The sequence below is a fragment of the Archocentrus centrarchus genome, chromosome 11 (assembly GCF_007364275.1).
Source record: "Archocentrus centrarchus isolate MPI-CPG fArcCen1 chromosome 11, fArcCen1, whole genome shotgun sequence".
NCBI classification, from domain to species: Eukaryota; Metazoa; Chordata; class Actinopteri; order Cichliformes; family Cichlidae; genus Archocentrus; species Archocentrus centrarchus.
Window position 1 is genome coordinate 26373809 of NC_044356.1, and position 27732 is coordinate 26401540.

A 27732-nucleotide genomic window follows, 5' to 3' on the forward strand; every position below is an offset into this window, starting at 1 on the left:
AATGGATTAAAGAACAGGACGAACACGGTTACACCTACGTTATGCTAACGTAGCACATTCAGCTACATGATGCACAACGAACACGTGTTCGGTATTGTAACGTTGTAAACACACTTCCAAAGTCCGCGATATTCACAACAAAGGTCGTCTTTATTAACAGAAAAACGGCTGCTGTAGGCCACAGCCACGCCAACCACAACTACAACAGCGGAACAGCAACGCACACACAGGCAAGCTCTGGTCTTTTTCTCTCTCTACATGCTGCCTTCACGAACCTCCCGAACAGTCCGAAATCCCACAACATCAACACGCTCTCTAACTAAGAGAATCGCTACAGTATGTTAACGTAACATTAAGTTATTCAGATAACCATAGCATAAAGAACATACTAACAAGTTAACCAAACCATCAATCCATTGAATTCTTCATCCTCGGTGTCACTTCTAAACAACTCCGTACACTCCGTAGATGAAGCGCCGCTTCCTCTTCTGTGTCGCGTTAGTCAGACTCGTCGTCAGCTGCAGTTCCAATTATTCCAGCCTTTCTGAATCCCAACAGGATGGTTTGTCACTGAAGCCCATGTTTTCTTGATCCATCCAATGACTTCCAGGAAAGTTGGGTGGCGCATTCTCCCAGTTGCCGTTAAGCTGTGCTCTCCATCCATCATCCACTGCGCCCACAGGTTACGCAAGACTGCCTTAAAGCTGCAGTTCACGGAGATGTCAAGTGGCTGGAGTATTTTGGTTCATGTGTTATAAATGTCACATATACGTCGCTCCGGAGTATAGGTCGCACCCCCAGCCAAACTATGAAAAAAGTGCGACTTATACTCCGGAAAATACGGTATATATATATATATATATATATATATATATATATATATATATATATATATACACGCCGTATTTTCCGGAGTATAAGTCGCACTTTTTTTCATAGTCCGGAAAGTTCATCATCCGGAAAATACGGTATATATATATATATATATATATATATATATATACACGCCGTATTTTCCGGAGTATAAGTCGCACTTTTTTTCATAGTTTGGCTGGGGGTGCGACCTATACTCCGGAGCGACGTATATGTGACATTTATAACACATGAACCAAAATACTCCAGCCACTTGACATCTCCGTGAACTGCAGCTTTAAGGCAGTCTTGCGTAACCTGTGGGCGCAGTGGATGATGGATGGAGAGCACAGCTTAACGGCAACTGGGAGAATGCGCCACCCAACTTTCCTGGAAGTCATTGGATGGATCAAGAAAACATGGGCTTCAGTGACAACCAAACCATCTTGTTGGGATTCAGAAAGGCTGGAATAATTGGAACTGCAGCTGACGACGAGTCTGACTAACGCGACACAGAAGAGGAAGCGGCGCTTCGTCTACGGAGTGTACGGAATTGTTTAGAAGTGACACCGAGGATGAAGAATTCAATGGATTGATGGTTTGGTTAACTGGTTAGTATGTTCTTTATGCTATGGTTATCTGAATAACTTAATGTTACGTTAACATACCGAACACGTGTTCGTTGTGCGTCATGTAGCTGAATGTGTTACGTTAGCATAACGTAGGCGTAACCGTGTTCGTCCTGTTCTTTAATCCATTATTATTTTAAATTGCAGTTCAAGATGGAATTTCTGCTCTGAGTCTCGGATTCTATCAAATAACCCCCCCCCCCCAAAAAAAAGTGCGACTTATAGTCCAGTGCGACCTATATATGTTTTTTTCTTCTTTATTATGCATTTTTTGGCTGGTGTGACCTATACTCCGGAGCGACGTATAGTCCGAAAAATACGGTATATATATATATATATATATATATATATATATATATATATATATATATATATATATGGTCTTTATGGCAGGTTTTTGAGATTTTCAAATTCACAACACAAACAGAAGAAAAATAAAAAATTTGGGGGGAGGTAAAATAATTTTCTAATTTTTTTGTCCCCCAAATACCAAGACATTACACTTCATTAAGTACACCTGTTCCACTCCGCGTTACCATAAATATCTACTCAGTCAATCATGTGGCATCAACACAGTGTATTTAGTTATGTAGACATGATCAAGACAGCTCACTGAAGAAACTGAGCATCAGAATGGGGAAGAAAGGAGGAAATATCCAGTGAGTGCCTTGTTGATGCTAGAGGTCAGAGGGGAATGGCCACTGATTCCAGCTGATAGGAACAGTAACAGCAACAGTAACTCAAATAACCACTCAGTACAACCAAGGTAGAAGAGCATCTCTGAATGCACAATCTCACACCGGGTGCCACTCTGTCAGCTAAGAACAAAAAAGTGAGGCTACAGTTCATACGGGCTCACCAAAATTGGACAACAGAAGAGTGGAAAAACGTTGCCTGTTCTGATGAGTCAACATGAAAGCACGGATCTATTCTGACTTGTATAAGCAGTTTAGGCTGCTGGTAGTAATAGAGTGGGGCGTATTTTCTTGGACCCCTTAGTACCAACTGAGCATCGTTAAAACTCCACAGACTACCCGATTATTGTTGTTCACCATGGCAATCCCTATATGACCACAGTATACCCATCTTCCATCTATCCTGCTTCCAGCAGGATAATGCACCACAAAGCTCAAATTATCTCAAAGTGGTTTCTTCAACATGGCAAGGAGTTCACTGTACTCAAATGGCCTCCACAGTCACCAGATCTCAATCCAACAGAGCACCTTTGGGATGTGGTGGAACAGGAGATTCACATCATGGATGTGTAGCTGACAAATCTGCACCAACTACTGCCATGTCAATATGGTTTGAACTCTCTGAAAAATGTTTCCAGAACCTTGCTGAATTTCTGCCATGGAGAACTAAGGCAGTTCTGAAGGTTAAAGGGGGTCCAACCTGGTACTAACAAGGTGTACCTAATGAAGTTGCAGATGAGTGTGTTTTGATAGCACAGGGTTAGGGGTTAAATGTATGTCATTAATGTTCTGATTTCAGTGTTATTTTAAAAATGCAATTTTTTTTAAAGCTACCTCAAAACTAAAATGGTGCTTGGATAGTGACAAGGCCAATGCCCTGTTTTAACTTCCAACAAAGTCATCTAGGGTTATGGTTAGGATTTGGGCTTTGTTAACATCTACAGTGGGGAAAATAAGTATTTGATACATTGCTGATTTTGCAAGTTTTCCCACCTACAAAGAATGGAGAAGTCTGTAATTTTTATTGTAGGAACACTTCAAAATTCAGAAAATCACATTGTATGATTTTTAAATTATTAATTTGCATTTTATTGCATGAAATAAGTATTTGATCACCAACAAGAAAGAATTCTGGCTCTCAAAGACCTGTTAGTTTTTCTTTAAGAAGCCCTCCTATTCTGCACTAATTACCTGTATTAATTGAACCTGTTGGACTTGTTACCTGTATAAAAGACCCCTGTCCACACACTCAATCGATCACACTCTAACTTCTCCACCATGCACAAGACCAAAAAACTGTCTAAGGACAGGGATGAAATTGTAGACTTGCACAAGGCTGGGATGGGCTACAGGACAATAGGCAAGCAGCTTGGTGAGAAGGCAACAACTGTTAGTGCAATTATTAGAAAATGGAAGAAACACAAAATGACTGTCAGTCTTCATCGGTCTGGGGCTCCAGGCAAGATCTCACCTCGTGGGGTAAGGATGATTCTGAGAAAGGTCAGAAATCAGCCCAGAACTACATGGGGGGGACCTGGTCATTGACCTGAAGAGAGCTGGGACCACAGTCTCAAAGATGACCGTTAGTAACACACTATGCTGTCATGGATTAAAAACCTGCAGGACACGCAAGGTCTCCCTGCTCAAGCCAGCAAATGTCCAGGCCCGTTTGAAGTTCACCAGTGACCATCTGGATGATCCAGAGGAGGCATGGGAGAAGATCATGTGGTCAGATGAGAGCAAAATAGTGCTTTTTGGTATCAATGCCACTCGCTGTGTTTGGAGGAAGAAGAAGGATGAGTACAACCCCAAGAACACTGTCCCAACCATGAAACATGGGGGTGGAAACATCATACTTTGGGGGTGCTTTTCTGCAAAGGAGACAGGACGACTGCACCGTATTGAAGGGAGGATGGTTGAAGTCATGTTTCGCAAGATTTTGGGCAACAACCTCTTTCCCTCAGTAAGAGCACTGAAGATGGGTCATGGCTGGGTCTTCCAGCATGACAATGACCTGAAACACACTGCCAGGGTAACTAAGAAGTGGCTCCGTAAGAAGCATTTCAAGGTCCTGGAGTGGCCTAGCCAGTCTCCAGACCTGTACCCAATAGAAAATCTTTGGATGGGAGCTGAAACTCAATGTTGCCCAGCAACAGCGCTGAAACCTGAAAGATCTGGAGAAGATCTGATGGAGGAGTGGGGCAAAATCCCTGCTGCGGTGTGTGCAAACTTGGTCAATAACTACAGGAAATGTCTGGCCTCTGTAATTGCAAACAAAGATTTCTGTACCAAATATTAAGTTTCTGGATTTTTTTTTTTTTAGATTCTGTCTCTCACAGCTGAAGCGTACCTACGATAAAATTACAGACCTCTCCATTCTTTGTAACTGGGAAAACTTGCAAAATTGGGAGTGTATCAAATCCTTTTCCCCACTGTACATGGATTTGCAATTTTCACATGGAAAAGCTTCCAGCAGAAGATTTTTTTTATTTGAAATGTAAAATCTAACTCTAACCCTAATCCCATATGTGTCACCAATGACCCATGTGTGTATGTTAATAGGTTAATTACTCTGGATCTGAACTCAGCATTAACAGTTTGGCCCTTTTTCTGTATGTGGTGAGTTTGATGAAATTGGTCTTGGTAGCTTTTATGCAAACTTAGTGACAAAAACAAAAAAATAAATAAATAAAAAAGGGTCCCCACTAAAATTTAATTCTGTGATTTTTAGAAGGTCATATTAAGGGGACCTGAAACTCACCTAAGTATTTCACACACTGGCTGTCCACTCTGTTTCCACCAGAAACCCAAATAACAAAATTGGTTCAGTCAGGTTAATATCTTTAAAGGAGGTGGAGGAGGAGGAGGAGGGTGACTGAGCTGACCGGAGCTGACGTCCTGTCTTCTGCACTCAAAGCTGGATTTTCCTCCTTATCCTGGCCTCAAACATGACAGTTATCTATTCCCAGCCCTGCCCAAGTTTCACTTGCCTACACATCATCTTAAGTCCTACAAAGAAGGGATGCCAATTTAGTGCACCATTCATACCGGTCATTTAGGAATGCAAATTGGGCAGTTAAATATGAGGCAAGATGACGTTAATCGGAAAAGTCACTCTAAATCTTCAGAAACGGCACTGGTGGCTTTCAAGGGTAGCTCAAATTGTACTTTACGTCTTTGTCACCTTCAGGCACATCCACACTTGAGACACGCACACATACCAGAGACTCATCTTTATGTGCAAGAGTGGAAAAAGAGACGGCTTGAGTCTCCACCAAATCCCTAAAAGCTGTCATTGACTTCAAACACTATGAATTCTTTGCAGTAGAGTGCTTCTGCCGAGTGACAGAGCTGTCTGCCTTTATTTTCCTATAGGATCCTTTTGATATGGCCTCTGCAGTCCAGAATCTGTGCCTCACTGTATAAGGACTGAGGCAATTTAAATTCTTGTGAACGTAAGCTGGAACAGGACAGTCACACTAGCACCTAGTCAGATTTTACGGTATTGCTTAAGATGAGAGAACAGATTTCAGTGAATATTAAATATTCACGTGGCAGAAAGAGAAACTGTAAGTACAGTACACGTCACTCCACAGAATGATCATTTACCAACTTAAACAGCACATTCATTTTCATGAAGCATGTGTAATTTATGAGTGGTGTGGGATTGTGCGCATCTATCAGTGTCAGAGTGACATGTGTGGGGCGATAATCTATTCTGTGACCCAAATTTATGCGTTGAAAATCTACAAAACCGCTCTCCAGCCCTCCCATCCGATTTCACAGCACATCACTGTCAGCGCGATATACCGAGCACGCGTGTGTGTCTCTGAAGGAGAGAACATGATAAAAGGAGTGTGTTATCCATCTTATCCAGAAGAGATGTTTTTAAAGGAATTCTGTTATTAATAAATGCATGAGAGCCAACAGAAAAAGGAAAATTCTGCAGCTTTGCAATAATTAAAAAAAAAAGTGGGAGAAGGAGGGGGAAATGCTCCTTGTTAGCATTCTCTTAGACACTACATGCGCTGGGAGGTATGTTCTCATTGAGGGGCATATTATCGCTGGTCAGCTTTCCTATCTATTATTCACAGCTTTGTGAGAAACACTGGTGGCTAGAAGAACAGCAGTCACTTACAATATATCCCGGAGCAATGGCGTCACTATTCATGTGCAAAAGAAACCTTATTAACCACGGCCAAAGATAGAGGAGAGGCTGCAAAGTTGGCAAAAGCTTTGATTTCCAGGACTGCTGTGGATTCAACACAAACAAGATTAAGCCAAAGGGGGGAAAAAAGGAGAGATTTTTTTTTTCTAATGTATTATTCACTGGCAGGTAATGCATGGGTATTGTGTACTGGAGATGTCCAATAAAAGGGAATCTTGTTTGTGCTTTCAGGGAATCTCCTGTAGTCTTTTTTTTGTCATCTATTTTAATCTACAGCTGACTTTACAGACAACAAACAACTTCTGCAGCTTAGCGCTTTATTGAAAACCTGCAGGACATGCAGAAAAACGCACGAGTCCTGCGCGTCAGCCGGTGTCTGTGGATAATTGAGGATCCTCGCCTGAAATGTTAATAAATTGAAGGGGAAATTGCCTTGTGTTTATCTGTAATATAACAAAGCACCTCTGCTGTGATCCCCTCCGCATGTTCTAAGCTTCCAAACACACGAGTGGCATTTCAAATGCAAATTCCCCATTGTGCGTGAGCTTATTAGATAATATGTAAACACAATATGTGCCGTCCATGTGGATGATGAAGTATGTGACTTCACACTGACAGACACATCTTTTTGTGATATTGAATGTTATATAAGTAAGGCTCCATATTTTACGTATAAGGTTGAGCTATATTCATGTCTACTTTTGATAAAAAGTTTTAAAATGAACTGTTTGCATACAACTCCTACCTTATGAGCTTTCCTAAATCTGGCTGTATGGAAACACATTTGCCTTTAGAGTATTGTTGTAGCGGGAGTGAATATTTAACAAGCCAAATAGTCTTTTTTTTTTTTTTTGCTTTTTAGGTACTCGGCTGCTGTCTGTTGCTATGCAACCGCATCCTCCAATCCTCCAAATTGTCAGGTTCAGGGCCAATTTCCCCTCCTTCTCCCCCCTTTTTTCCTAAAAAAAAAAAAAAAAAAAGACTTTGTACATGAACTGAGGTGCGCACAGTGCAGTACCAACCCTCAGGAGTTCTCATTTAAATAAATCCCAGTACTCCAATATTTGAGGTCTCCCCAAATATTAAAATTTTCTACAGCTGCTTTCATATATTTTTCCTGGCTCACCTTTGTTCAGCAAACATCCGGTTTATTCTGCATTCACACACTGGAGCTGCCTTGCAATTTCTTCTCTTGTTCTCCCCTTTTCTGCTGTGTTCTTTTCATCAAAAATCATTCTTTCTCAATGTGCTTGTCTTTGTTTGTCTCTCTCTCTCTCTCACTCTCACTCACACACACACACACACACACACACACACACACACACACACACACACACACACACACACACACACACACACACACACACACACACCTCTCTTTCTGTTCGTGTACATACTGTATGTCGTTGAGGCAGACTGTCTCTGTAATTGGGTTATTCTTCTCTTCACCGGTCTGATGCACTGAGACACACATGCACCCGTGCACGCACACACACACACACACACACACTGAGTTTGATTTGTGGAGACGTTTTTGTGCAGATTGTTGCTGAGGTAGGAGAAGTGCAGCCATGCGTGCTTTTTTATTTGGGCCTATAAGGGTTTGTAGGTCCTGGGTTTGATTGGATACATGAGCTGATATCAAAAATGACAACACAAACATCTCCAGAATACTCTGATAAATGTACAGCCTATTTTGCATGAAGAAAATAATCTCTGCTATAGTACATTCACTTCTTATTACCCCTCATCAAGTGCAATCTTGTGAATCTCCTTAGTACAGTATACAGTATATTGTGGCTATGAACAGTGTACTGTATGTGCTTTCTTCTGAGCCAGGAAACACAAATACACATGGACAGATGCTCATGGGAACACAACGAAGATGAAAGGGCACATTTTCACAAGGTATAGCAAGGAGGGTGCTCACATGCCCCATCCATCTGCATCTCTTGACTCCTCTTCCTCCACCCTCTCTGTGTCGCTCTCCCACTAACTTGTAGCGCAGTGAGGTGACCCTGGTTTAATGTGAGTTGAAAAGGTCGCTCCGGTCCTGTCCACTGATTCAGAAAGACCCTCCTAGGCCTGTTTGCATGGCCGGGCATCAGTGTAATACCTCAAGACACCAGGGACATTCACTGTTTACAGCACTGACACCCCTCTCTCTCTCTCTCTCACACACACACACACACACACACACACACACACACACACACTCATAAGTAAAAAAGCAAAAGCAAAATCAAAGGCAACAGCACGCCTGAGCAGGTGTCAAACCTAAACGCTCCTGGATTTAAACCTGTTTGAAATCATCCTGACACAGCAAACTGCACTGCGTGATGGACCTTCCTCTGCACGTGTGTTCACTGTTAATGAGGAAAAAGAGAGGAAAACAGATCTACTGCAACAGAGTCAAAATGCAGTTCAGGGTGGAAAATAGAAAGAGGGGGAAAAAATTTCATGGATGGAAGCATACTGTATGGGTAGGTGGCCATGTTCAGCCCTTCAGGCACGTATGATGTTCATACAAGTGAAACTGATTTGGAAACTGTTTTAAATTCATATCATTGGGACATTTAAGCTCCAGTTCTGAGAAAGACCTCTCCTGCTTACACGGAATTACTGCTTCCTACGACATGTACATCTTTTATTTAAAAGTGCTGTGCCCATGGATGGTGCTGTGCCCATCCAGGGATATATATATCCCTGGATGATATATATATATATATATATATATATATATCATCCAGGGATATATATATCCCTGGATGATATATATATATATATATATATATATATATATATATATATATATATATATATATATATATATATATATATATATATATCATGCTAACAGCCTGGCAGAAAAAAAGAGTCTCTATTGATCATTTCCCCTTCTACATCATTTGTGTTTGTGTGTGTGTGTGTGTGTGTGTGTGTGTGTGTGTGTACCAGAACAGGTTGCTATAGCCTGCAGCTGACTGCTAGGCCACACCTCTGCTAAATTAAGAGCTGAATTATCAGACAAATATTAAAACCTGATTTGTGGTACAGTCTCTTAGTACAAATAAGTGCCTCTGTGTGTTGCACCTAGGGGTGGGTAACATAGCCATAAAATTACATCATGATACTTCAAGGAAATTTGTAGTAATGATATTTATGACAATGTAGGAAAAAAAAAACTGAACAGCGTTTTATCAGTAATTGCAGCTTGCAGGCAGCAACCTTTATTAGTGCAAAGAAAATGAACATTTTCCATCCTTCTTTTCTAATGAGCACTGATGACAGACTACCTAATTCAAAGTGTGAATCTATTGCTACAATGTGCCAGCAGCAGCAGCAATATAGTTCAATAAGAGTGACACAGCATTATATACAGTGACACAGCAGAAGTCAAATGTAAGCATAAAAGCTGCTTAGGTAGAGTCTGTATAAGGGCTTTAATTAAAAGCACAACATGGATGCTTAACACTTTAGTTTAACAATATCTAAGTGAACTTGCCTGCGCAATAGTGTCACATAATGAAACTGAAAAATAGGGATGTTGCAATAAAACCTTCTGATTCTGATTCCATCCTCTGTTTCTGTAGTTTGATTTCTTTTGGGTCACACATCACCAGCTGCTAGCATCTTCTTGTGTGCTTTCACAGCCTGGTTGTATTTGATGGTGTGCTTTAGCCTCAAGCGGTGAAACAAAGCTGTTGTTTTCACCTTTAGCAGAAACAGTTTGCTTGTATATTTTTTGCAAAGTATTGCGCTTTGTTGGCCAAACCACTTACATAGTATTGAAGGAGCTCCACTTTTTATCATCTGAGACTGACACGCTGCTCTTGCTCTCAGACATGTCTGGGCTCATGTCATTGTTGTGCATACCAGGGAACATAAATGTATGACACCATTTATTATGTAAAATGTTAGACTGGTGTTATTATAGATAGTATAATATGGCACACTAGTTGCACCAATACAGTTATGGCTGCTTTAAGCCTGCTAGCCTTAGCTCATAATTTAGCACTCCACCCTCCCATCTAAATATAGTCACTTCTGGCTCTAGAAATCATGCAGTGCCCCGACTGCTAATGAGTGCCAATGGGTGATGTTCAAATGTGCCCCTCCTCCCACATACAGTGAGGAGCAGACAGCAGTCACTATAGGGGTGTTCACATTGTTTTACTTACTTAGCTTGGTGTAGTATGGCACAGCATCACTAACAGGCTTTCTGTTCAAACTCATATAGATAGTAACTGATTGTTAAAGTACTTGTTTATTTTTATCCTATTTTACTCCCCCAGGCCAAAATATGAGAGCTTCTCATCCAGACGATGTCAAACTCAGCACAGCACTTACTTACAAGTCTGATCAGATGAACGGTTGTTGATAGGCAAAGAGCAGACGTACTGATGAAAGATTAAACATCACCACATTAGTTGTTGCTTCACAGTTCAAATATGATCCACCTTTGAAATCTGCAACTGCTCACACCTTTGTTTCAGTAACTGGATGCCACGTTTGTGCCTTTGATGGTGACTGTACAGTACAGGGGGAGCATTAGTATGTATTAGCTGGCAGATGGGCTCCAGTCCTCCCCTGGTGCTCCCTATAATGATGAGCCATGTTCCTGTTTATCAGACAGGACAAACTCAACTCTCCCCTCATCTGCTTTTGTCTCAATCACCCGTTCCTCTTTCTGCCGTCTTCATTTCTTTTTCTCTTCTCAAGTAAAGTCTTTACTGATAGCATGCCACACATATTGGACCTCTTTCATGTCATGGTGAGCACTGCCCCTCAGGAAAAATCTCCATCTTTACCTTCAAATGCACTCATCATGAATATGTTTGCATGTGTAGCCCTCAGAAGTAGCTTTGTTTGTATGACAGGTTTGTAGCACTCTGGGGAGAAGCCAGGACTACACTAACAACATGGTGCGTTGCATTAATTACCGTACACTCTTGATGCGTTGCGCCAATATCTGTCCCCTAAGGTAAGTCACAAAGTCTGCACAGTTGTGTACCACAGATGGTTGACTTGTGGTAAGAAATGCAATAAAGATAACTATGATAGCTTCTTTTGTCTTGGGTAAAATGTTGGCAACACTTTTTATTAAAGTACACATACTCACTATTAACCATCTTAAAATTGCCTCTTCTTCACACTTAAAAAAAAAAAAAAGACTGGAGGTCTGTTGAGATGCACAGGGTCTGTTCCCACTCAGGGGTGGAAGAACAAAGTCAGCACAAGCAGAGCCATCTCCTTTATTAATGAGCCACTTTAGAGACTTTCAAACACATCTATTAAAAGATTTTTCATCTAGTTACTTCAAGGCTAAGAACAAATGTACTCCCTAAACTTGCTGTATGATTTTCAGCTGACAGAGCTTTTTTGGCGTGTGGAGGATCAAACAGATTTTCAAACATGTCTCTATGCATTTGTCATCATACTGAACGTGTGTGGGTTAACAAAAACAACCAAAGAGATTGTTAAAACCTCACCTTAGAGCAGGGAAGATACACAGTAATGCTTTGCTACATAAGCGTAGGCAATATGTATTAACCTTCTTAACCCCATGGGATTGTCTAGAATCCCAAATATAAATTTCAAGCATTATTACTCCTCATAGGTTTGAGCTAGAGACATTTCTCTTTTTCTAATGAACCAAATAGGTGCAGATATCTGAAAAAAAAAACCCTGTTTGTCCATATAAGCCACTGTGAGTAACAACATCTTCCTCTTTACCTTGGTGCATTACCATGTGTATGCTTATCTGTTCTTATTCACCATCTTTGTTGGGTATGTGCAGAGTCACGTTACTGATTGCGACACTCCTGTTGGCACCAGTGGATGCTGCTGCAGCCAATCAGAATGTCTGATTCAGAGGTGTGGCTGCTTGGGGTTTGTATATATAAATTTGGAGGAAAGGTGTAACTCATGAACAGAAGCAGATAGAAGCTTCAAAAGACTTCTGGCACAATCAAAGAAGAGGGTGTAACTTTCTGTTTTGATATTAAAGTTTTCAGTGATGACAAATATTCTGCCAGTGATGATATTAATTCATCAACAGCTCCCTTATTTACCATTAGTAAGCAGTAATTAAGAGGTCAATGAAAGAAAAGTCTCACTAATGGCCTGTTACTTGTAGAATGTGGTAAGGTTGCAGGGTGGATAACACCCTTCCTGCATGGGAAGAATAAGGTTTTAATAAGTGCTTTAAACTAACTAACAAAGATCCGATGTGCTATTGATGTGCATGCCACTAAGCAACTTCCTGTAATGGTATGAATATATGTAGTTTAATATTAAGTTTTACCAAAACAGTACTTTGTTGAATCTGTCTTATGATGTTAGGGTTATGACAAGGGACTGACAATTTGATCTTTCAAAGCCTACTTTTCATACTGACTTCTTAGTGTTTCTCCACAGAGTTAAATGCTGTCAGGTTCAAACAGATCTGAAACATCACTGCCTTCATAAAGTCAGTTAATAAAAGCTTTTAGCAGTCACTACGCTTCATTTAGGGATTTTTTTTTTATTGTAGTCTTTGAAGATTAAAAAAAGTAAAAAAAAAAAGAAACTATTATCAAATAAGATATAATTCATATCAAGTATGTCTGACTGACAGTGAAAGTATATTTTCAAAGATACCCTAAGTTAACAACTTAAAGTAAGACTATGTAACATTTTGGGGGAAAAAAAACACGAAGCACTCCTTTGTACACTGCTTAAAAAAACTTTTTAATCAGAAGCATCAAGTCACTTAAACTTCTGGGATATTGATCTGGTCAGTTAAGTAGCTGAGGGGGTTGTTAATCAGTTTCAGCTGCTTTGGTCTTAATCAAATTAACAACAGGTGCACTAGAGGAGCAACAATGAGACAACCCCCAAAACAAGAATGGTTTTACAGGTGGAGGCCACAGACATTTTTTCCCTCCTCTTCTGTTTTTTTTTCACTAATTTTGCATTTGTCTAGGGTCACTGTCACTACTGGTAGCATGAGGGGATACCTGGACTCTACAGAGGTTTCACAGGTAGTCCAACTCCTCCAGGATAGCACATCAATATGTGCCATTGCCAAAACATTTGCTATGTCTCCCAGCACAGTTTCAAGAGCATGGAGGAGATTCCAGGAACCAGGCAGTTACTCTAGGAGAGCTGGACAGGGCCGTAGAAGGTCCTTAACCCATCAGCAGGACTGATATTTGCTCCTTTGTGCAAGGAGGAACAGCGTAAACACTGCCAGAGCCCTATAAAAATGATCTCCAGCAGGCCACTGGTGTGAATGTCACTGACCAAACAATCAGAAACAGACTTCATGAGGTTGGTCTGAAGGCCTGACATCCTCTAGTGGCTCTATGCTCACTGCCCACACTGCCAGAACTGGTAGGTCCACCACTGGCGAGAACAGGTTCACCCTGAGAACATGTGACAGACGTGAAAAGTCTGAAGAAGCAGTGGAGAACATTATCCTGCCTGTAACATCGTTCAGCATGACCGGTTTGGTGGTGGATCAGTGATGGTCTGGGGAGGCATATCCATGGAGGGATGCACAGACCTCTATGGGCTAAGCCAAAGCACCTGACTGCCATTAGGTATCGGGATGAAATCCTTGGACCGATTGTCAGACTCTGCACTGGTGCGGTGGGTCCTGGGTTCCTCCTGGTGCAGCACAACAATGCCTGGCCTCATGTGATGAGAGTATGCAGGCAGTTCCTGGAGGATGAAGGAATTGATACCATTGACTGGACCCACGTCCACCTGACCTAACCATGAAACCCTCAAATTGCCGTAATTCCGCAAACATTTGTCCTATCGGAAAAATCCAAACAGTTTCTGGAAGCTCAGAAATTGTGCTTCACGGCCAACATAGTATTATTACAGTAATTGTTGCTGGAAGTCTGCGAACAGCGGCACTTTCAAAGTATGCAGTGTTGCCAACGACACATTATAGGCGTTATAGGGTTAACTTTTCTTATTACATCCACATCTGTCCTAGAATTTACAAATCATCATTTTAGTTTAGCTTAAATTCAGTGATAATTTATTTTTAACAAACATGCCTAACAAATAAAGTTATCTCACCTTGTTATTGCTGTCTGTTGCTTTTGCACAGGACTGCTTTAACCACCATTCAAAATTAAGCTCATTAAAGTGCAAGTAAACACAACTACAGCTATTCTACGTGCTTTATGTCCTGGGAACTGCTGCTGGAGAAAACACATCTAACCACTTATTAAATTTGCTGCAAGTAAAAACTAAAAAAATAGACTGCTTATATTTTTTTATAGAGAGCAATGTCCAACTGAAAAAAACACTTATTTTTATGGTGATTTTTTTTTTATTACCATTTCTCATCATGTAATGTTCCGAGCAACATGGTTTGAGAGACACTGCTCATACATGTGTATCGACGTATGTGTGTAAATGTGGTATTTAGAAATGTTTGCATTTCATTACCCTGCAGGCCTGTGCACAGTGCACAGACCTGTCCTTCCACACACACGTGTCATAATTTTAAACTCCCTCATCTCATGCAGAACTGTGCCAGCACCAGCATGCACACATAAGCGCTTGTTTTCCCACTCTTCATCCCCATAACCTCCATAAGCAAACTACTCTGCAGGTTTTGCTACCCTTCCCCCGCTCTAAGCAGCAGGCAAACACCCCAGCTTTGAGTGATTATCCACAGAATATCCTGACATGCTTCCCCAGGCTATGCTTGCAACAAGCCATATAGAGGGTGAACCTGTGGCCCAAACCTTCCCTCCATAACACACATTCACCACCCTCAGGGCTCTCACTTCCAACCACCTGCGCTGCTTAAAGGAGCAGGAAGTGTTTTGGTAACAAGTGTGTTACAAGTATGTGCTGCTCCTGCACTCCCAAGCAGCAAAGCAGGTGAGAGTATACAGTGGGGAATACAGAGGCAGTCAATTATGACAGGAGAGCTAAATTAGCATCATTCTGAGACAGATGGTGGATGTAGCTGTGGGTTGAAACATATGGACATGCAAAAGCACAACGACTGGCCATCAATTCAAACACAACCTGTGCCACACTTCGAGTTTGTACACGAGAGCGCACACACTCATGCATATCTACACACGCATTAAAAAAAAAAAAAAGCACATACATGCACACAGTCACCTTCTGTCACTTCAGTTACGAGTGCCTTAGGGCTTGAGAAATGTTGGGTGGACAGATGATGCAATAATGTCATATTATGGATCAGAGCAATAAATGTAGGCCACAGAGGCTGATAGCTCTGTTTCTACTGTGAATAACACACACAGAGAGAGCATGAGCAGCTGCATGAGTGGAATCACACATGATATATGTGTGGCAGTAATCTTGAACAATCTTAAAATGAAAAGACAGAAATGTGATTTGGTTTTAAAGCTCGGGGGCAAGTTTTATATTTTATAATTGTGAGCCTTTCTTCCCCTTTTTCCACCATTTTGCCATTCTTTTTCTTCCCTTCTTCACCTCTCTTTATAAAGCGTAATTGAGGGGAAGCGTCTCCATGATTGACACAAATGCATTTACTCCAACCCAATAGCGTTTCTCACTCACGCACACACATACACATTGTTAAATACACAGGACCTATATATGTCAGCACGATTGAGTGCTCACTCCACACCTTCAACATATACAGAAGAAATAAAGTGAGATGGGAGTCACAGTGGCTGCGATGAGCTTGGCATCTATATGCAGCGTGGCTAAATGGCAGGGATGCTGTGGATTGGCATGTATATTCATGGCAGCTCCAGCCAAAATGCCTGGGACTCTTGTTGGGGAACTGGAGATGATGTTTTAGCCTTAGGGCTGAAAGATGGGGTGGCACTCGGGCCTAATGGAAAAGTTCCTCAACGTACGCAGCTACATGGTTGTGGAAGAGATCTGACATTTCTTACACCGCTTCAGGTATCCAAATACATCAGAATTCACACTGAGACCCATGACATGTACATGACAAGAAGTAGGTGTTGGCTGACTGATGAAAGAATGGGAACAGGGGATCCAGGGGAGGATAAACCCAGAAAAAAACTAGGTTTTCTAAGCTTTTTTAGTTATTGGAATGGATATCAACCTTTAAAGTGCTGCCATAAAACCTCATGACCTAAATTCATGCAATACATCAAAGTAGGAGACATTAATGGTAATGAAAGCTGGTATTGGGATCTGATTTATGTTATGTGAATATGAGATTAACTTTTCAAATCTCTATAATTAGATTTCTGCATATTCATATGCAGAATCTGCAGGAAAGGGGCAAGGTGTGGTAACCGTTCATAGCAAGAGTCCTATTGAGTAATGAGGTTTTTGACTAGATAAACAGTAAAAACAGTCCACTTCTCAACAATGTCAGCTGGATAAAATAGGAAGTCTTGGCCCAGATATCCACTGACTATCCATCCATCCATTCTTTTCCACTTATCCAGGGCCGGGTCGCGGGGGCAGGAGCCTAAGCAGAGAAGCCCAGGCTTCCCCTCTCCCCAGCCACCTCCTCCATGTCATCTGGAGAATGAGATGGAGATGGCTGGGGCTGACTAGAAGACCTGATGTTGGATGAGAAGGCCTGACTTACAGTCTCTGCTCTAATTCATCCCAAAGGTTTTCTGTCGGGTTGAGGTCAGGACTCTGTGCAGGTCAGTCAAGTTCTTCCACACCAAACTTGCTCATCCATGTCTTTATGGACCTTGCCTTGTGCAGTGGTGCACAGTCATGTTGGAACAGGAAGGGGCCATCCCCAAACTGTTCCCACAAAGTTGGGAGCATGAAATTGTCCACAATATGTTGGTATGTTGAAGCATTAACAGTTCCTTTCACTGGAACTAAGGGGCCAAGCCTAACTCCTGAAAAACAACTCCATGGCATAATGACTTTGCATTGAGCTTGGCGATGTAAGGTTTGGATGCAGCTGCTCGGCCATGGAAACTCATTCCATGAAGTTCTCTATGCACTGTTCTTGAGTTACTCTGAAGGCCACAAGAAGTCTGGAGGTCTGTTGATTTTGATTCTGCAGAAAGTTGGAGACCTCTGTGCACTACACTGTAAACCCGGATAAGTTGAATCTACTTAAAAAAAACCAAGGTAACTCGTTGCCTTAAATTTTTTAAGTAATGAAACAGTTCATTTAACTCAGCCTGTTAAGTAAGCACTACTCCATTTCCAGTTGAACTAAATTGTATGTTCTAATTGACCAAACTTATCTTTTATAGTTCATGAAAAAATAAAATGACTTTTGATCAGTCAATTCCCCCTATCCCTTTCATGGTTGTGTGGGGGTGGTGGGGGCTGGAGCCTATCCCAGCTGACAAGGCAATAAGATGCAGGGTACACCCCGTACAGGTCACCAGCCTGTTGCAGGGCTGACACAGACAACCATTCACACCTGTGGGCAATTTAGAAAGACCAATTAACCTAACCCCAGTAACTGCATGTCTTCAGATTGTGGGAGGAAACCCATACAGACACAGGGAGAACATACAAACTCCACACAGCAAGAGTCCTGGGCTAAGGTGGAATTGAACCCAGACTATCAGATAACTATTCTAGTTGTGAGGCAGCAGTGCTAACAACCATGCCACTTTGCTGCCCAGTAACAAAACTATTTTTTACAGTGTTGAACTGTGTCTGTTTAAATTTGGTAAATAAACATGATAAAACTCAGCCCTGCTGAATGCTGGTACATTAACATTTACAAATAACATTTGTCCATGGAACAATAAAAAACTACACGAGAGAGAGCGTTGTGAACAAAAACACCAAATGTCTACTATTCCAAACATCGAGAGGCCTGGGCCAAGCCAGAATTGAACCCAGACCTTCTAGATGGCATTGTACCTGTGAGGTAGCACTGCTAACCATCGTGCCACCATGCAGCTGCGCAGTAATCCAGTCTGTTAAAGCTGGTATAAACTAGATTTTTAGCAGGTGCAAAACGATGATATTAAGTTGTTTGAACTCAAACACATAATTACAATAAGACAGACCATCAAAAAGTACAGTCTACTCACCATTAACAAGTAATGTTCACATTCTAGGTAATTTTAAGTAATATGAACTCAATATTTTTAAGTGGAATCAAAATCTGGGTTTACAGTGTATGCACTGCATCTGCTGGCTGAGTTGCTGTCATTCCCAAGCACTTACACTTTGTTATAATCCTACTAACAGCTGACTGTGGAATATTTAGTAGTGAGGAAATTTCATGACTGGACTTGTTGCACAGGTGGCATCCACCACACTGGAATTCACTGAGCTCCCAGAGCGACCCATTCTTTCACAAATGTTTGCAGAAGCAGTCTGCATGCCTAGGTGCTTGATTTATACACCTATGACCATTAAAGTGATTGGAACACCTTAATTCAGTGATCTGTAAGGGTGAGTGAATACTTTTGGCATTATCCTTTTCAGAGTCGCAGGTGGGCAGTAGAAGTGCCATAAGATTTATTACTTGGTACACAGTATTACTTGGCTCTCAAAACATTGCCGAGTGACATTTTTTAAAAATTCTCTTTTCAGAAGCCATGTTCTGGTGATTCAGGATAATTCATGGACCTTGCTGTCAACAGATTTATTTGGGCCATTTTTTTGTTAGAAGTAAGTCCCAATTAACTGGAGCGTTAATGGATGAACTGAATTGGAAAATGTTCTCTACTGAGTAAATGAAAATGGCTGATACAAAAGGTCAAAATACACCTATTTAAAAGACAAAAATTTCATAAACAACAGCTCTCACCCAAATTCTCAGTCAGTACCCCCTTTCAAACTGTCAAATTAGCTCTTCTAAATCTGAATCTCAGTGGAAATCTAATGACCGATACTGCACCTACTATACTGTATATATGAAAGTTTAATGAGCGGGCATTATGAGTTTGCATACAAGCACACTTGTGAACACATGGTTGCATAGTTTTTGGCAGGCTGCCCTGAGCATGTGGCAGAAACATAAATAAAGAGATTCAGGAATCAAGGCTTAAATGAGGCTCGACACTCCTTTCCCTCACAATCCTTTTCCAAATTACGATGGGGGACACCGGCACCAAATAATCACCCTCCATCTTTCCACTGGCGCAGAATGGAAGTAGACACCAGAAAAAATACTCATTTACCTTCCATCTATCTCACACAAACGAAGCGGCAGGCTGTCGCTGACCTCCCGCACAAACTCACAACTCATTCAGCTGTGAGAACAAAAAACTATTTTGAACCCGGTGGACAGCTTCCAGTTTAATTTCAAACTGAATTTGATATCATAAACACATCTAGCTTGTTGATGTAACCTAATCCTCAGAAAAATGTTGAAATGGAAAGTAAACAGGAAAATGCATCGTTAGAGGCAGAGACAGCGCTCACCCTTACAGATTACGGCTTGACATTTTGGAGTCAGAGTCAGTGAAATGTCAGATGGGTTATGACAAGAATGGTGCCAGGCAGATTATGGCTGAACTCTGACCTGGAAGCACTGAAAGGTCAGAGCTCACTCAACCGTCTGTGGGCTGATGTGCTTTCATATCACGAAATGAAAGGTAACCAAGTCCAATACAGAGAAATGTTTACAGATGTCATTTCACTGAAGGTTTCTCTTCAAAGTGAGGTTGTTTTCATGGACAGCCGGTGTTTACTGAGCCTTAACCACTTAAAGTACAGTTGCTAAAGTTACAAGTTTCCATAAACCATTTTCAATTATACTACAATGGGGCAGATTAGCCATGGGAAATTCTTAGAAAGTTTCATAAACCAGTGGGTACTTTATTTAAGACAGCTGCAGACAGATTTTGTAACTGTGGCTGTAATTAAGTTAGCTTAATTCAAAAATGCCCCCACCCCACAGATGACATTTTACTATTTCATGCCAATTAATTATAAAGAAGAAAAAAAAACTGTAAAGATGTCTTAAAAAATGCACTTCATGACCACATACAAGATCCTAGCAAAAAATAACCAAATTAAATTTGATTGCTATATCCCCTTCTTGTTTTGTAGACAAGACCAGGCACTGTCCACACGTACATGGGTATTTTGGTAAACATGTAGCTTTTTCTGTGTTTTGGCCTTTCATCCACACATACTGTAAACTGCATTTTAGATAGCTGAAATTGGAACTTTTGAAAAGCTCCTTCCCTATCTGCAGTTACATGTGCACAAAGAAAATAGAGGTTTTGCAATGTCAAAGGTACATTCCTTTTTTATTCTACAGCAGTCGGCATATCAGTATTAGCAGCTGTTCCTTGAGGAGCACTGACAAGAGATGCTGAGATAGGAGTTAACTTCCTTCTTAAACCTTTGTTTATCCCTGATTGTGACAGTCTCTCGTGTTAAACTCTTCCAAAGGCTGATGGTACTTGGTAAAAATGACCTGCGACCAGCAGTAACTTATGGTGGATTAATCACAGAACAGGAATATCTGGCTGTTGACTGCCTGGTACATCTTCTGATGATTTCAGTTGAAGGTACAAGGTCATTGAGAAGAGTAGGGTCTTCATTGTAATACATTCTATGGAGAGAGTAAGGGGTTCCACCTTTTGCCATTGGTCCAAAGGCTGGATAGACATGGCATCTAGGATACTTATTATAGATCTTATAATTTTTATCACCTGTCGCTGTATGGCATCTAAGCAGTTAAGGCATGTAGCTGATGCTCCCATCCATACTTAAGAAACATATTCTATACAACACCTCACCATGCTTTTGTAAGTGGTGGTTCTCTGAGATGGGTTGAGATGAATACAACACTCGTACATTTGTCTGTTTCAAACAAGATTTCCTCTTGGAGGCCCATAATTCAATATTTCCTAGGTTTTCATTCAATGATATTGCAGTAATTGCTTTTAGACGTTTGTCTTTGATGATGCTAAAGACTGCTGAGTCATCTGCATAAAGGAGAGTAGGGTTTTGTGGTTTGTCAGGTCTATCCATCTGTATAGAAGTTGAAGAGCAGTGGGCCCTTAGCTTCTTGGCCTCAGCTTTTTCACAGGCATCACTGTAGCAGTCTGGTTTTCTAATTTGGCTTTTCAGCTATCTCTGAGGTATATTTTTTCACTGCTTGAAGGTCAGTTACCTTGGTACATGATAGTTCTGGGTTGCTAAGAGAATTGTGTTCAGTCCAATTGGTGCTTGACAGTTCCTCACGGAAACCATTAGAGTCCACTTTTTTGTACAGCCATACAGTACTTGCTGGAGGTTTCTCATATGTAGCTTCCATATCAATTTCTGTGCTCAGGAGATAGTGTCTCTGTGCAAAGCTCTGCGACTTTATCTCCTTTTTTTAACATCATGAGCCACGTTGCTGTTTGTAATCTGGATAACGAGGCAGAGAGGGAAGTAAAATTCAAAGCAAGACACAAAAGGGAACTATTTAAGAATATAAAATGGGAAGTGAACAACTATTGGGAAGTGGAGAAACAAAATCAACACTATACATAAATGAAGTATAACTGAGGAATACTTCAAGCAAACACCAAGGGAATGAATTAAATCCTATAAATAGATATTAACATAAACTAAAATAGAACAAGAACTCCAAAGACTCCAAATACTACAGAATAAATTAAAATCAAAATTTAGCACGAAACAAAAATGCTAAAACCTGAAAAATAAGAAAACATAAACTTAAATAGCAAATTCCATAAATATTCATTTAGAAATTGAAATGAAAGCCTAATAATAATCAGAAAACTAGAGTTTAGCCATGAAACAAAGAGTACTTAAAGATAACACAATCTCCAAATACCACAACACAACAACATTGCTTGCTGTGTGCTACAGCCCATTCAAAAGTCTGAGCTTCAGTATCTGGCCTGTGTGTTGCATCCATATGGTTTATAGATGAAGCTTCCTGTAAAAATGCTCACTTCAACAACAGCAACAGCCATAAAGCTGAACTGCAGGGTTCAAAATACAGAGTTCAAACCATGGTTATATCCATATTTTCTATTCAGTCCATGGCAGTGATTAAGTATTTCTTAAGGTAGAAAGCAGACAAAAATGGCAGAACAAGCAAACCCTTCCATATGTTCTTGTTCATATATTGTGTGGTTTTGGATAAGGTAGAAGAAAAAAAAAGAAACCAGCAAACACAGGAAAATCCAAGGCTTTACGGGTCTCAACTAGCTGTTGCTATAACTAGATGGTGCTGTTTGAGGGAGGGGTTAAATGTATGGTAATTGATTTCTGCTTAAATACCATAAAAGCATGACGTGTCAAACAACCAGCCAGGGGAGCCTTTAACCACTTTAGAGTTCAGTTTACAGGCCCTGAGTGCCTTGAGACTAAACAGATTACCTTCTGCAATTACGTCAGCCTCCAACAATCAATATGCACCATTAGTGCTAATCGCTCTTTAATTAGTGATATAGGTAAGGCCTGTTGTTTGCCTCGTGTGCATTTCTTCTGCTCTGAGTTCAGTCAGAGTGTGCGTGACATCCACCCACAGTGAATGCTTCCAAACACTTGTCACAGCAAAGCTGTATAACACACTCTATCAGGTTACGCTTTAAAGAGATCTGAAGCGCTACCTGTTTCACCTGGGGAAGTCCCTCGCCTTCATCTATAAAGCAAATTAACAAAACCACAGCGCTCTATCATCCAGCTAAGAGATCTCCTTTCTTGTGGTGCCGGATCACAAGACAGTGTAACAACAAGGATCAACCAAAAGAGCGTGTACGGGCTTCTCTTCGCGCTCATCCAGCAAGGCATTAGCTATGCCTTTTATACACTATGAATGATCCTCTGCACAGGCTCAGAAGCGAGAAACCATTTGCCTTTGGGCATGAAGACGGTGAGCTTTGATTATTGATTCACTGTCTCTCTTCTTTACACATAAGGTACTAGTTCGACCTGAAAGAACTTGCAAGCTTAAAAAACAAGAGAGAATAGAAGAAAAGGGGGTTGAGTCCTTCGAGGGAAATGCTCATCGGGGGATTTAAACCCAGACTGAATTGAAATGTAATGGTTTGCTGGAGTATGGGGATGGAAAAGAGAAGAAAAGACAACAGCTCAACTTTAAGCTCATGATGCTTTATAGCTGTAAGGAGAAGAAGGAGGGGGGAAAAAATTCATTAATTCATTCACATTTGCCAACTTACTCATTCTGTTGTTAAAAACATATCTGTGTTGCAGGGCAGTTTTCTATGAGAGCCTCTCTTTAATTCATTATGTCTTTGAAGAGGCTCTAATGGTCTCTGGTTTTCTGATGCTGTGTTTGTGCATTTACATAATATGTTATGCTAGGAGATGAGATGAGAAGATGTTTTTCATTTTTACGGCCTTGACTAAAAATACCCAGGATGTTGCAACATAATGGCAACACACGCCGTTTTTGATTGTTAGTTTAAGCTGCTCTCGGGCCTGGGATCCCCCCCCCCCCTTCAAAATAAACATCCCAAACCTCTAGAGAAGCAGAAATTTAAAACTGACCACATATCAGTGTGCTGCGTGCTTCCCCTTCTGTTTTTTTGTTATCATGAAAGCAGCTGGGGTGGAGATTAGAGTGCTTGACAGCATCCAATGGATTCAGTAACCACTTGAAAACAAGAAATGCTCAGATTAAAATTCACTGTCCTTTGTGAGAGATTTTCTTTTTTCATCCTGGATGTGAAAACTACAAAATATCTTCTATTTGGGAGAAAATAGGCGAGCCAAAGGTCTTATGAGGCTCTGACAGTGCCACTAAAGGCCACACTGTCCCGGCTGTTGAAGAAGAAAACGTCTAAATTAGATTTGCTCGGGCAGCGACATTGTGTGTTATTTCAGTGGCCTTGCTCGTGTTTATTTCCTCGGCTGATGTCTCTATTCACTGCGGCTCAAGGTCATCCTCTTTATCTGGTTCTTTGGCCGCGGGATCATTTGGTATTTCTTCTTGTTATGCGTTTGTGTAAGCTGGTCACTCCTGTTTCTCTTGAGCACACTAACTCAGAAAGGTAGCAACAGGGGCTAAATGTGAGTGGCGAGCAAGCCATGTTGCTGAGCAGAACTGTCTATTATGGGTGTGTGTGTATGTGTGTGTGTGTAAGAGGAAAATGTGTGTTCAGGTGTGTGTGTGTGTGTGGGGAGGGGGGACGTCAGTGCAAAACCTATTAGTGTGTCTGAGCCTGCATCTTCAAATCTTGTTACTCTGAACTGATGCAACAGGAATGCAATACCAACGCCCCCTCCCTTTTTTCTCTCTCCCAGCCTGCCTCTAGCTCTCTCGCCCACTTCCACCCTACCTGCTCCCCCATTGCAGTGCTTCTTCCACGCCCCCTGGACACACTGTTTCTCTCTTTATCCCACCAATTCCCTGCTGAAAATCCCCTCTTCCCCCTTTCTCCTTCTCCCCAGTATAAAATCACTGTCTCTGGGCACCTTCTAATGTTTGCTTGAGCTTCTCTCATCACTTCTTCCTATAAGCAAAATGTTTCTCTTTGAAACTGTTTTACGCCGCTCAGCAAAGAGTAGCGAGAAGAAGTGTAAAGAGAAGCGTAAGCCCGTTAAGACCAGCCAGATTTGCCCACATGTTGATAGGAAGTGACAAATCAAAACTGGAAAATGTGCTGTTTTACAAGCAAATATCATGTTACCTTCATGGAAAAAGGCAGAAATTCCCCTTTTTTGTTTGGTGTTTTTCAATGAAATGACCACAAATCTGCCTAGTATGTAAACATGACCTTACTGGGAGAAGTTTATAGATGTCACATTAAAGGACTTCTTGGAAACAGAGTCCTCAAAATAAAACAAAAAAAGAGAAAGACATTCAGTACTGTGCAAAAGTCTTGAACCAACCCTCATTTCTTTATATTTTGCTTGGAAAATGGGAAATAGGTCCAACAATTTATTGAAATATGAGCAAACATAAATAGAAATGCTGTGTACAAGGCAAAAAACTGAGTCTGTAAAATTTTATAAAGCTTTAAAGTGGGAACAAATTATGTGTTTTTGTGGCAGGTCACTAGTAACAAAGTGCATAAAGATACCATTTAAAATGAGTTCTTTGCCAAGTTGGTTGTTCTGTGTACACACAGCACATTTTCATCCCTTGAGTTAGGTGCCTTTTTTATGCTTGAATTATTCCTAGATCAGTGTTAAGTTGCTTAACAAACAAACAAGAAAATAATAATTGCTCTGAAAATGGTCAAGTACAAGGACCAGACTGAAACTGAGTGAAAAATCAGCCAATGTCCAAAGAAAAAATTTGAAAGACCTTCAGAAAGCCTGGAAAACTGTTGCTCAAGACCACTTTAAAATTTACAAGAAAGTCTGGCTCCCTGGAAGCAAAATGTAATGAAATGAGGGGTGACTCAAGACTTTTTAACAATACTGTTTATCTCTGAAACATAATGTAGCTGTAAAACAGTTAAAAGAAAGCTAAATATGCAGCTATACACTAGAACATCTTTTCCAACAACACCTGCAGTGTAGAACAACAGTTGATACGTTTTAAATTCACAATTTAAAACAGCTTTTGTGGGATTTCTAATTTGGCGTCCTTGCATCTATAATAACATTAGACAGTGTGTACCTGCCAGACCCACTGCCCTCCTGTTTTCCTGCTTCTCCTGTAAAACTCACATAATTGGCATGACCCATAATATGAATAATATGAACACATTTTGTGTGTTTGCCTGACCTTACCCTAATCACCAGATTATCTAGCAAACACAATCTACACACAGCGCATACAATTTCAGCCCATCTGCCACTGAAGCCTGGCAACCCTCGACCCCGATTCAAAAGGGGTGTGTGCGCAGCTGCTCCGTGCGCAAGCAGGCCGACCAGTTGGATGCTGAATAAATTAGCTCACTTTCATAGCTGGTTTTGTTGCTTCACTGCTTCAGTTGTCTTTACCGCAAAGACAGAGTAAAGAGAGATTTCAAAACACACTAAAATGAATAAGACGCAAGCTCGACTCGCCATTATGTGTGTGACCCAGAGTTGCAGACTTTGGTAAATTTGGAAAATAAACTTTTGCATTTGATGACAGAACTCCTGCATTTTGAAACCTAAATGCAACTACCAACACCGTTAAACCTGATGATTAGAAAACTTTTACAATCGGATCCAGACGTATATGAACTGTGTGTTGTGGTCCCTCCTGTCCTCCAGCGCCGACCTGCCATTTCTGTCTTTCTCTCCTCTGCCCGTTCTCGCTCTCTCGCTCCCTGCGTGTGCGTCTGTTTGTGTTTGTGTGTTCCTGAGGCGGTGCTCTCTCTTGGTTCCTGTTCCCCTGCTGGCACACCTGCACTCCATTCACTGATTACTCTCTTGCTGCAGTGAAACACTGGTCCTTCCTCTCACTCATCACCAGATCATTTCCCTGTATTGTGGCAGAGATGTTCAGACCTTGTAGTGATTTTTGCTCGTGCTAACTCCAAGTGTTTTACCTCCTTGTGTTTTCCTGTGGACTTGCCTTTTACCATCCTCCTCCTCCTCTGTCTGCCAGCTCTCTGAGGAAACTATATCTGCAATATAGCCCTCCTCATTTGTTAATGAACTTTTATTCTGCCTCTGTCCTGCTCGTGAGTCCACTGCTCTAACAAAAACGTAACATTTCAGACACTTGACACAATTTTGCATGTGCATAAAACCGCAATGGATTTGAAATGAAGCAACCAAGATGTGATCCGAGTGTAGGTCTGTAACGAATTCAAGGGCTTACGCACAACAATATTGCAGTGATTCCTACACTGTCAGAAATTCAAAAACAATCGGCCAAATGACTGCTAAGCAGCTTTATGTCCTGTTTTGGCTGGTTCCTTTGCTATTTCATGACAAATTTAGGAGCAAAAAATGTCTAAGGCTGATGGAGTTGAAGAGTTGAACACATGTTTGGTTTTCTAGTTTAGTGAGATGCTGCTAGAAGTAAAGGAGGCTGTTGTTACGCTGAAAGCACCAAGCACTTATCAGAGAGATACCAGGTTGATTTTTATTTTTAAAAGAAGGGAGGCACTGATGAGTTCAGCACTCTGCAAACCCAAGAGATCTAGAAAAAGTGGATGATCACAGATCACCAATTCTAGATCTAACCAATTCAGGACCTGGTAGCCTGCTGCATAAATTGCATAATTTATGGTACCACAATTTTTGCGTTTGCGTATGTATTTCCAGAGGGGTTTTCAACCACCACAAACGTGCTCCCATTCAGTCTCCCAAAATCCCAACTGCATGCTGTTAGACGTTGCTGACGCTGTGCACTGATTGAATGCTGATTGGTTGACAAGTGGGCTGGAATAGGAAAGAAGCAACAACGGAGTTCACTGGGAATGGCAGAAGCAGGACAAAAAAACCCATTAAAGATAAAAATAATAATAATAATAAAAAACAATTAACAAAGCACAGACAGTGGCTGCAGTAAACACCTTTTATTGTTTTTAAGACTTGGTTTTACTTCAGCTCTTTGTATTTTAGG